Below are 11,650 nucleotides of genomic sequence, written 5' to 3'. Positions count from 1 at the left end.
TGGTTGTTTCAGCATTGTATAACTGAGACTTAAGCCTGAAAGCATTGTAATCTTCCACATGGTGATTTAATAAAATAAAATTTTTATTTAAAAAAAAAGTGGCAAATAAAAGTTAATGAGGAGTTAATGAAAGATTTTAACAGGAGGAAAAGGGGTGATTAAACGTATAAGTTACGAAGGTATCTTTGGTGCTAGTATGTAGCATCGGACAACCATGTTCTCAGTATAGAACCACTTATAGAATTGATTCCCCTAGCACTGTAGCACTGTCATCCTGTTGTTCATCAATTTGCTCAAGTGGGCACCAGTAACATCTCCACTGTGACACTTGTTGTTACTGTTTTTGGCATAATCAATTTAATTTACTCTTCTACTATTTTTAAGATTTCTACCTGACTTATTTCATTAAGTCAGTTTATTTCAATAAGCCTAAGAATAAGAGTGGTATGAATTTAAAACTCCTTTGAAGTAATCCTATAGAGATAAAAAGTAATTTCAGATGAATGTTTGGCATTTATAAAATGCCAAACATTCATCTAAACATATAAAATCTTTATAGATTTTAAGAAATGTAAATGGGGCCACAGGTAGCTTGCTAGGTTCTGCTGTGAGGGTGGGATACTCTCCGTAGCTTGCTGGGCTTTCTGAGGGGACAAAGGAATTGAACCTGGTCGGCCACGTGCAAGGCAAACCCCCTACCTGCTGTGCTATCTTTCCACCCCTGATTCCCCTAAATTCTTTCTAATTAAAGAATTAACTGTACTTTCAACTTATGCCAGAGCCCAATGTCGAAGCATTCCTGTTCAGTTAACCTCAGGCAAAAACAAGCACAAGGATTTTGAAAAGCTACTTAGGCAACTCTAAGGTGAAGTCGAGTTTGAAAAAAACACTGCTAAGATTGCAGTGAAAAAGACTGCTTTAAGCTAAGTGAGAGATAATAGGGAACTACACAAGGAAAAGCTGCCTCGAGGAACAAGGAATTTAGCAGGCTGAATTTAGCGGGTGTTAAAACTGTTGTCTTCAGGATCTAGCACATGGCTCCACCATGTGGATAATCTGTGATGTATCAAGTCAGGTGATAGCCTTTTTTCCCTTGTGATCAGGTTTGTTGTTAGCATGAGAATATTTCTGGAAATCAATGGGAAAGCCAAAAATAGTGTGTTTATTAGAAAAAAATATGTGTTGACTCTGGAAAATATTTAAAGCTTAAATTTTTTATTCAAATTTGATACAATGCTTCATATATGAAATTTCTTTTTTCCGTGGGCACAGCATTTAAAGAAAAGACTTTTATTTGTACTTTATTAAGTCAAAAGTCTCTCAAATAATGAAATGGCTCCATTTACTTTTCTTAAGATCTATAGAGAGTATTACTTCGAGAGTTTGAAATGTCAAGCATTCATCTAAAATTACTTTTTATCTGTATAGGAGTACTTCAAAGTAGCCTTATACTCATACCACTCTTATAGTTAGGTTATATTGAAATAAGTCAGGTAGAAATCTTAAATATACTAGAAGAGTAAAATAAATTTATTAACTTTTATGACTGCAGAAGTTTCTCATCTTTTTTACGCACTCACATGATTCTCTTTTAAAACTTGGAATATGTGGTTCTTAAAGGCAAAATAAAACATCTTCATAGTCTGCAAACTTTCATACATGATTGGGTGTTGTGATTTAATATATATCCAAGAAAATTCTGAAAACATGCTTAATAAACTAGTGAAATTAATATTATATCTCTAACTCTTCAATCTCCAGTTTGTCAAATAAGCACTTTTTCAGTTCATAATTAAGTTGTATTTTTCATTCAGTGTTTCCATCAATGTCAAATATCAATTCTATAGCTTGATTTTATATGACAACCTAAATATTTATATTTACTTTAAACTTGTTCTTTGTTATGGAGGTAATATGATTCTCACCAGAAAAATATCACCTGTCATCTGTATCACCTGTCATCCCATTGCTCATCGATTTGCTCAAGCGGGTGCCAGTAACATCTCCATTGGTCCCTGTTGCATGCTAGTGTAGCCCAATGGCTTCTACTCACTCCAGGAACACAAAGAGCATCAAATCGTTTTAGCAGCTTCTCCTTACTTGTCCTTCCCAACACTGTCATACTGGGAACTCTTTCAGGATCCAGGGAATGAGGTCCTTTATTGTTACTGGTTTTGGCATATTGAATACGCTATGGGTAGCTTGCCAGGCTCTTCCGTGTGGGCAGGATACCCTCAGTAGCTTGCCAGGCTCTCTGAGAGGGATGGAGGCTCCAGGAAAAGCTGCATCGCTCTCTTCCAGGAGCTTTGTTTTATAGTCTGTGGATCTTGGACGTTGATGAGATTACATGGCACCAAGGGGAAGTTCATGGGTATAATTGCAAACTACTGGAAAACTGGGGATCTGGGTGGAGGAGGCCCAGTTCAAATTTGAGCAGACTTGGAGATTTCAGCCACGGGTCCTGCATACCTGGGTTCCTCTGTTGGTTCACACATGGGTGAAGCTCGTTGGAGTGTGTGGAGAGTGGCCTTGAGTGTGGTTGTGGCTGAGTTCTGGAGGTTTTGGCTGCCGGGGCTCTGCTTGGGGCGGGGAGGGAAACTCAACCTGCTCCCGTCCGAGGAGGGGGAGGTGAGGACAGCCTGGGGAGGGGGCAGAAAAATATAAGAAAACCTAATAGCTATTAATATCAATTGAAACTCCTTAATGAAACAATATATATTAAAAATAGATTCATCTAAAATGATGTGGTTGGATAAGACTATTGTCTCATCCTTATAATGTCCTGTTAAAATGTCTTTCCTATATGTGGAACAGTAATCAACGGAAAAAATATTTTTAGAATGTTTGCCACATATATGGTACTAGGTGAACATCATAGGGAATAGAGGTCAAAAATTCCTACTTTTGGGTACATAAAAAATCTTGGAAGATTTAAAATAGAAATTCTTTAAAAAATGAAACTATACAGCAATACAAGTAATAATTAAAGGCCAAAAGAGTGGAACTGACACATGCAGGAGGAACAAGAGATTACAGCAAGCTAGAGGCTTTTGGAGAAGTAACCAGGGCAACTGAATTTAAGCTAGATATGCCTAGAGGAAATATATACAGGCAGAAAGGGGCAGGAAGAGCGTAGTGCAGGAGCAGAAGGGGTGTAGGTGCAGTTTGCATACTAGCTGCAATGGCCTCACCCAGAGGCACATTCCAAATAGAGAATCTTGGTCTCAAATAAATGAAATCAAATTCTATATTCTAACAAGATGGTTAGGGTGGTTTGTATTTATATTAGAACATTATTTTTAAAAAAAACATTTATTTTATCTATTTTTAGGTTTGGGGCCACATTAGTGATGAAAGGCAAGTTTCCTACCTGTTATACTCCAGCTCTTATATTAAAACCTTTAAAAGGATGTTTAGAACATCAGTCAGGCAACTTTTTTCCCTTCTAATCATGAAATCCCATTGATCATCGAATTTCTCGAGCAGTCTCAGTAACCTCTCCATTTGTCCTATTCCTGAGATTTTAGAAGGTTCTCTCCAGATGCCACATTGGAGGCTCTTTCAGGGTCAGGGCAATGAGATCCTGCTTGTTACTGGCTTTGGCATATGAATACACCATGGGAAGCTTTTGAGGCTGTCCCATGTCCGCAGGAAACTCTCAGTAGCTTGCTAGTTTCTCCCAGAGGAAGAAGTAGGTTATAAGATATCGTGCAGCTGCAACCACGAGCTTCTGGGAGCTTGCTTTTAAGTCTCTGGATGTTGGCCATTGATGGGATTACACACACCTGGGTTCCTCTGCTGGTACCTTCATGCGTGAGGCTTGTTCGAACGTGTGGAGAAGAGCCTTGAGCATGGCTGTGGCTAGGTTCCAGAGGTCTTCAGCCACCGGGAGCTCTGCTTGGGGCGGGGAGGGAAGCTGGAACCCATCCCCTCTGAGGGGCCCCAGGGAAGACAGCCAGGCGTGGAGCAAGAGACTTCCTTCTAATAGATCAGATTAATAAATATTTTAGTTATTACTGGTCAGATGGTCTCTATCTCAACTACTCAACTCATTCTGATGCTTAGCATAAAATCAGAGGTTAACACATAAAAGAATGATCATGGCTGAGATCCAATAAAATTTTATTTATTTGTGAAGAGCTTTATGTGTCAATTTGGCTGGGTCCTGGGGTGCCTAGATATTTGATTGAACATTGCTTTGTGTAGGTTTATGAGGATCTTTCTAGAAAATAAAGCATCTAAACTGATAGATTAAGTCAAACAGAATGTCCCCCTGTTTATGGCTGGGCCCCTGAAATTTGTTAATGAGTTGTATAGAAAGAACTGAGAGATAAAGATGAATTACCTTTCTCTGCCTGATTATTCTTTTGCTGGGGTGGTGATGTTCTTAATGGGATTGGAACTTATACCATCAACTCTCCTTGAGCTTCATTTTGCAGACTACTGATTATGAAACTTAATACATAGCATGAGCCAATACCTTTTGCTAGGTAATCACTTTGGGGGATGTGGAGAGGAGGATGGGGAATCTCCAGGCAGTGCTCAGCCCTCCCAGCAATACTTGGGCTGCAATGCAGACTTAATGGTTGAGTGAGTTCTGTTGGGTCATGTGATGCTACTTGTGCCTATTGCTACTAATGGTCACCAGAACTACCTCAGCAATCATCCAGGGCCACAGGGCTACAAATTTTGGTACTTGGGTTTAACTTGGGGACTTTGTCACATACACAGCAAAGTGCCAAAAAAAATGTAATTCAACTGGGGGAGAACAAATTTTTCTTTACCTTCTTCTTTCAGAGGGAAAGGAGTTATTAATCATAATTTTTCAAATTGATATCAAATTTCACCATGGTCATATTATATCTGTGCACATATCCTAAGACAAAACATGACTAAATATCTTTTATTATTTTCTCCTATAATATCAATCTATAATAAAAGTCTAGTTTTCTTCAATTAACCTAAAAGAAAAGATGAAAATTCTCCATGATAAGGGTGCTACCATTTTTCCCATAACCCAGAGAGATAATACAGTGTGCAGGCTGTTTGTGTTGTACTGAGTCAACCTCAGTTTGATCCCTTCAACTGCATATGGTCCCCTGAGCCCAGTCAGGAGTGATCCCTAAATGCAGAGTCAGGATTAAGTCCTGGGCACAGTTGTGTATAGCCCCTAAACAAAAACAAACAACAAAAATCCCAACTGCACAATACTGCCATGAAAACATTTTACTAATAAAGAAGATATGAAACATTTTTAAAATAAAATGCATTGGTGCAATTAAAATTGTAGCTCTCTAAGTGTGGTCCAAAGTCCCATAATGATCTAGGAACTGGTTAGAAATTCAAATTCTTGGACCTACTAAAGATTGTGATCTAGGTGGCTCCCAGCAATTGGTATTTTACAATGTTTCTAAGTGTATATATTGAGCTTTAAAATCCAAATATCACTGAACTTGAGCAACTCTTGTTTAAGTACCTGTATTCCCTCATCTCCATTTCAGATTCATTGAATGAAATCTCTGTCTAGAATTTAACAAGTTTGTTGGTAGTTGTTGTGTTTATTCATATTTGAAAGATACCATATCTTAAGTTGCCACTTTTTTCATTCCCATCCCAACCTATGTGATTTTGCCAAATTCTGTACACTTTACATTTGCAAAAACTTTCACAGAACGCTGATCATGAAGATTTGAGTAAAGTTTCCCTGACCCCACTCTATTGCACACCAAATATAATACTCAAATGCATTACGTATTATATACAATAGACTATTTCTACCTGGGATCATGGTATGAAATTTGCCTTTCTAATACTGAGATATAGACAGATACTCCCAAAAGCAGACATTGGGGCCAATCAGATTTGACCCCCTGCTCTAACTTAATCATTTTAACATGAACTTTATAAAGTCATCATTATCAACATGATCACAAAATAACCTTCAGGTTCAAGTAATAAAACACATTGTTTCACTTTCCCAACTCAACTTTGTTTAATCTATTGCATGAATTATTCTTCTTGCTACTTCATAACTCAAATAATGTTTTAATTTCCAGTGAATCAAGATATGTTCCCTTCTGGTTTCTTAATACCCCTTTACCGTGTGCCCCTCTATTTTGCCTTATCTGATCTGACTGAGCTCTCCCTGTGATATTTCCACAGAAACAATACAACTTACACTTGCACAGGGCTGGAGAGATAGTACAGTGGGTAAGGTGCTTGCTTTGAATGTGGCAGAGCCTGGTAAATTCCTGCAATCACTTTTTGTCCCCCAAGCATCAGGAATGATCGTTGACAGAGACAGGAGAAAGAACTCAGCATCATTAGGTGCAATCCCCCAAATACAAAAGGTAAAAATAAATTTACACAAATATGATATCCTCCTATGAGTTTTGGAAATAATAATATGTACTTTGTATTACATGTATACACTCTTGATGGATTATATAAAAACATGATAAGGTACTTAAGAGATCATGGTTGCCACAGAACTAAGAGCAAGTCTGTTTTGTTTGGGGATTAATAGTGACTAAGAAACAATCCAAGGGAATTATCTTATTGACCGCCTGCTTCTGGCCATCAGAAGAGACCCTAAGTCTTGTGTACAAAACCATGGCTGGTTGGGACTAAATCGACAGAGCTCTGAGTTTCCTTTGATTTCAAACAACCACATTAGGATCATGTCTACATTACAACAGGTATCAAAACTCAGGGTAAGACATATTATCATCCAGCTCTTTACTGCTATTTAGCTAACACTAGTCATTGAGATACAACAGGTAGTGCATTTGCCTTGCACTCGACTAACCCAGTTCGATTCCTCTGTCTCTCTCGGAGAGCATGGCAAACTACCGAGAGTATCCCGCCCGCACGGCAGAGTCTGGCAAGCTACCTGTGGCATATTCGATATGCCAAAAACAGTAACAATGAGTTTTATAATGGAGACGTTACTGATACCCGCTTGAGCAAATAGATGAACAAGGGGACAACAGTGCTACAGTGCAGTCATTGAGAGAAAAAGTATTTGTGTATGCGAAAAATGTTCTACTGTGCTGGTGCCTAGGGAGACTGTGATATAGCTGTTTGTATGTTCGTACAAAACCACCACTGAATTATTTGTCTGGAGTCTGGAGAATAGTGGTGGTTTTGTAAACTGTGCAAAGTAGGTTATGGATTTATAGAATTTGCTTTTCACTGTCAGATCTCTTTACACCTTTATTTCATATAGTTATAAAACAAAAGAAAAGCTGTTTCATTTAGAGAGGGGGTAAGGAATCGTATTTAAATCAGGATGCTTTCTAAAATTCTGTTTTTTCTTCTCATTTCTTTTCTGCAGTGAAAAATCTAAGTATTTGTTGCAGGCAATTTATTTTTCTTCTCTTAGTTGTAACTTGACAACTGGGGGGGTGAGGAACCAAAGTAAGGGTTTTAGATTCAGTGCTAATTGTATGCACAGAATTGACTTTCAAAAGGTTTAAATGTTTTACTATCATTGGAAAACTGTTTTTACATAGTCAGCAACCCAATTTAGCAGCTGAAGGGGTAAAGTGTCAAGTTAGATTGCCCCCCACCCCAGGGGTAAATTCTCTTTCTTTCCTGTTTTCTCAGATCTGTGAGCTATGTAAATCCTGTGTAACAAATTCCTCTTCTCAGTCAGAGTTGACTTCTGTTGCTTGCAGCTCAGATACATTGAGGGCCTGCATAGCTCTGCCATTGACTTACTTGCTTTGTCCTCCAAAATAAATCATGCACATACTCTTGGTTTTACTTTGAACCTAGTTAATATCTGCATTGTCAAATTACAGATTCTACCCAACTTACATAAAGGATAGAGGAGATTGTGAGTGTTATGACAGGAGTCATTTATTACTATGAAGAGACAGTGACACGAAAATCACCTTTAAAGCTCATCACTGTGTTGACATTTGGTGCATGGATTCTAAGAAGCTAGACTTCTATGCAGCATTATTTTTTTGCCTGCAAGGGTATACTGGTAGATTTACCACTCAGTATTTGCACTGTACACCAGCGTTTATTATAGCCAATTTATCATGCAAAATATGCTTTGCAATCTATCCATTATAGTCTTTAGTTTTATAGCTATAGTCTTATAACCTTAGTCTTAAAACTTTCTATCCACTATAGTCTTTATTCTTTTTTTTTTCCCTTTTTGGGTCACACCGGGCGATGCGCAGGGATTATTCCTGGCTCTGCACTCAGGAGTCACTCCTGGCGGTACTCATATGGGATGTCGGGGATCAAACCCGGGTCAGCCGCATGCAAGGCAAAAGCTCTCCCCGCTGTGCTATCACTTCGGCCCATATAGTCTTTATTCTTATAGAGAAAATTTTATATTTTTGTAGTCTAACCACTATGCAGTGGATATTGTGATGGGGGTCTGACCCAGAATGCCAGATTTTTAAAAATTTATGTATTTATTTATTTGTGGGCTGGAGCGATAGCATAGTGGATAGGGAATTTGCCTTGCACATGGCCAACCCAGGTTCGATTCCTCCGTCCCTCTTGGAGAGCCTGGCAAGCTACCAAGAGTATCTCGCCTACACAACAGAGCCTGGGAAGCAACCCATGGCATATGTGATATGCCAAAAACAGTAACAACAAAGTTATTACAATGTAGACGTTACTGGTGCCCACTCGAGCAAATTGATGAGCAATGGGATGAGAGTGATACAGTGATTTATTGACTTATTTTTATTGAATTACCATGAGATAGACAATTACAAAGGTGTTCATGATTGGATTTCAATCACACACTGCTCCAACACCCATCCCTCCATCAGTGTACATTTCCCAGCATCAATGTTCCCAGTTTCCCTCCCACCACCCTCCCACCACACAACTCCCCCCCCTGCATCTATGGGAGACACTTTTCTCTCTCTCTCTCTCTCTCTCTCTCTCTCTCTCTCTCTCTCTCTTTGGGCATTGATTGTAGCTTGCAATACAGATACTGAAGGTTATCATGTATATCCCTTTACCTACTTTCAACACTCAGTTCCTATCTAAAATGATCTTTTCCAACTACTGTTGTCAAACTGATTCCTTCTCTGTCTTACCTACTTGCTACACCACACACACTTGTGGTAGATTCCAACCAATGACCAGTCCTCCTGGCTCTTGTTTTCCTTGACCTTGGCTATTGGTCTTATATATATATATATATATATATATATATATATATATATATATATATATATATATATGTGTGTGTGTGTGTGTGTGTGTGTGTATGTATATATAATATATACATACATATATGATATATATATCACTGTCACTGTATCACTGTTATCCCATTGCTCATAGATTTGCTCAAGCAGGCCCCAGTAACGTCTCTATGGTGAGACTTGCTACTGTTTTTGGTGTATCGAATATGCCATGGGTAGCTTGCCAGGCTCTGCCGTGCGGGCGGGATACTCTTGGTAGCTTGCTGGGCTCTCTGAAAGAAATGGAGGAACTGAACCCGGGTCAGCCATGTGCAAGGCAAACGCCCCACCCGCTGCGCTATCGCTCCAGCCTATATATATATATATATATATATATATATATATATATATATATATATATATTTACAAATTTACAAATTAACGTATTTCACTCAGCATGATACTCTCCATGTCCATCCATTTATAGGCAAATTTCATGATTTCATTTTTCCTAACAGTGCGTAGTATTCTATTGTATAAATGTACCATATTTTCTTTATTCAGTCGTCTGTTTGGGGGCACTCAGGTTATTTACAACTTCTGGCTATTGTGAATAGTAGCATGCCAGATTTTAAAGTAAAAATAATAGCATATATACTTTTTAAGAGCACAGATACGGCTTATTTCACTCCTACCATTTTGTTCCTCTGTGTTTCTGAAATGAGAAACCATGTGAATATGAATATATTAATGTATTTGGAAAACAAAAACTAAAAATTAATCATGCCACTTAAAAAAATTATTCCCAAGTTGCAAACACTTTTTGATTACTCTTTTTACAACCTTAAAATCTGCATTTTCTTCCTTTTCTCCTAAGATGAGATAGATTGATCTTCTCTACTGTTGCCTTACCCACTGTGCTATCTCAGCAGACCCTGTTTATTTTACTTTAAAAAGTTACTAATGGCCAAAGTGACTTTTTTTAGCCCAGTTTGATCCCAAACACCATATAGAGTCTCCTCAACTCCACTAGGAGTGCTGCCTGAGCACAGGGCAGCAGTAAGCCTTGAGCACTGTCTGGTGTGGCCCCAAACAAACAAAAAATCACTAATCTTCCCTATTTCCTATTAACATTCACTTCTGCATAATGAAATAGAAATAGCTTTGTGTTCTAGTTTTGAATGTTTCTATTACTCTTCTAGGAAGCATACATTGTCTTTTGTTTGAATATCTTCATTGATAGCTAAGGAATTGTGATTTTTAAAGAGCGCAAAGTAAGGTGGGAGAATTTCCATGAATTGATAAATATTTACGCACATCTCTTTAATGTTTGAACTCTTCCTTAATATTAAAAATAAAATACACAATGAACTAGGGGGAAAGAAACACTTGCCAATTTCCAGTTGGGGCTAGAAAAGAATAGGTAAAGATGTCAAGTTCTAAGTCTACAGTATGTCTTTGGCTGCAGAAATGGCACAACATACAAGGTTGCATTAATAGGTTGAACAGGGGGCTGTTACTTAGGCAGACTGACAAATCTTAATAAGAAGAATTATATATAAAACTTGTGTCAGGAAATCAGCAACAGTTTTTCCTGTAGATATTTAACCCAGATACATTTTATTCCACATTTCTAGATATGGTCAGTTTTAATTATCAAACCAATATATAATAAAGGTTTTTTTTAAAAATTAGAAGAGTAACACCAGACTCGAAAAAAATTTGTATTTCTTGGGGCTGGAGTGATAGCATTGTGGGTAGGGCGTTTGACTTGCACTCGGCAACCGGGGTTCGATTCCCAGCTTCCCATATGGTCCCCTGAGCACCACTAGGATTAATTCCTGAGTGCAGAGCCAGGAGTAACCCCTGAGCATCTTGGGGTATGACCCAAAAAAAAAAATTGTATTTCTAAATGAACTATGGCATTTTGCAACTTTGGCCTATCCCTGTGGATAGATACACATGACATATTCTGGCATCTGCTGCAAATGTCCAGTTTTACTTCCCTTTACAGAAAACAGAGGAGCTGTTAAATGCCTTTCAGGAAAACTGAGGAAAATCAATTAACATGGCAAATGTACTGGTCTTAGGTCTAAAATTTTATACATGTTCATTTATCTAAATGAAGACTATTCCTGCTTATCTTTCCTATGCTTTTTCTTTTAAGATTATTGTTCTACACTATAGAATGCTCACAACTTACTGACCCCGTAATTTCCCTAACATAAACCACAGTTCTCTCTTGATCTCCTTGTCTTTTAGCTCTTGTCTCTTTGAATTTACTGACATGCTCAGGGAATTTGAGGAATTTAAATAACACTGGCCAACTCTACCCTCGGTTTTCCCCATTACATAAGACAAAAGAAAAAGCTCTCCCTTAAGTCACTGTCACTGTCATCCTGCTGCTCATGGATTTGTTTGAGCGGGCACCATTAATGTCTCTCATTGTGAGACCTATTGTTACTGTTTTTGGCATATCCAATAGG

This window comes from Sorex araneus, chromosome 1 (assembly GCF_027595985.1).
Source record: "Sorex araneus isolate mSorAra2 chromosome 1, mSorAra2.pri, whole genome shotgun sequence".
Classification (NCBI taxonomy): Eukaryota; Metazoa; Chordata; class Mammalia; order Eulipotyphla; family Soricidae; genus Sorex; species Sorex araneus.
This window is presented reverse-complemented; position numbering follows the sequence as displayed.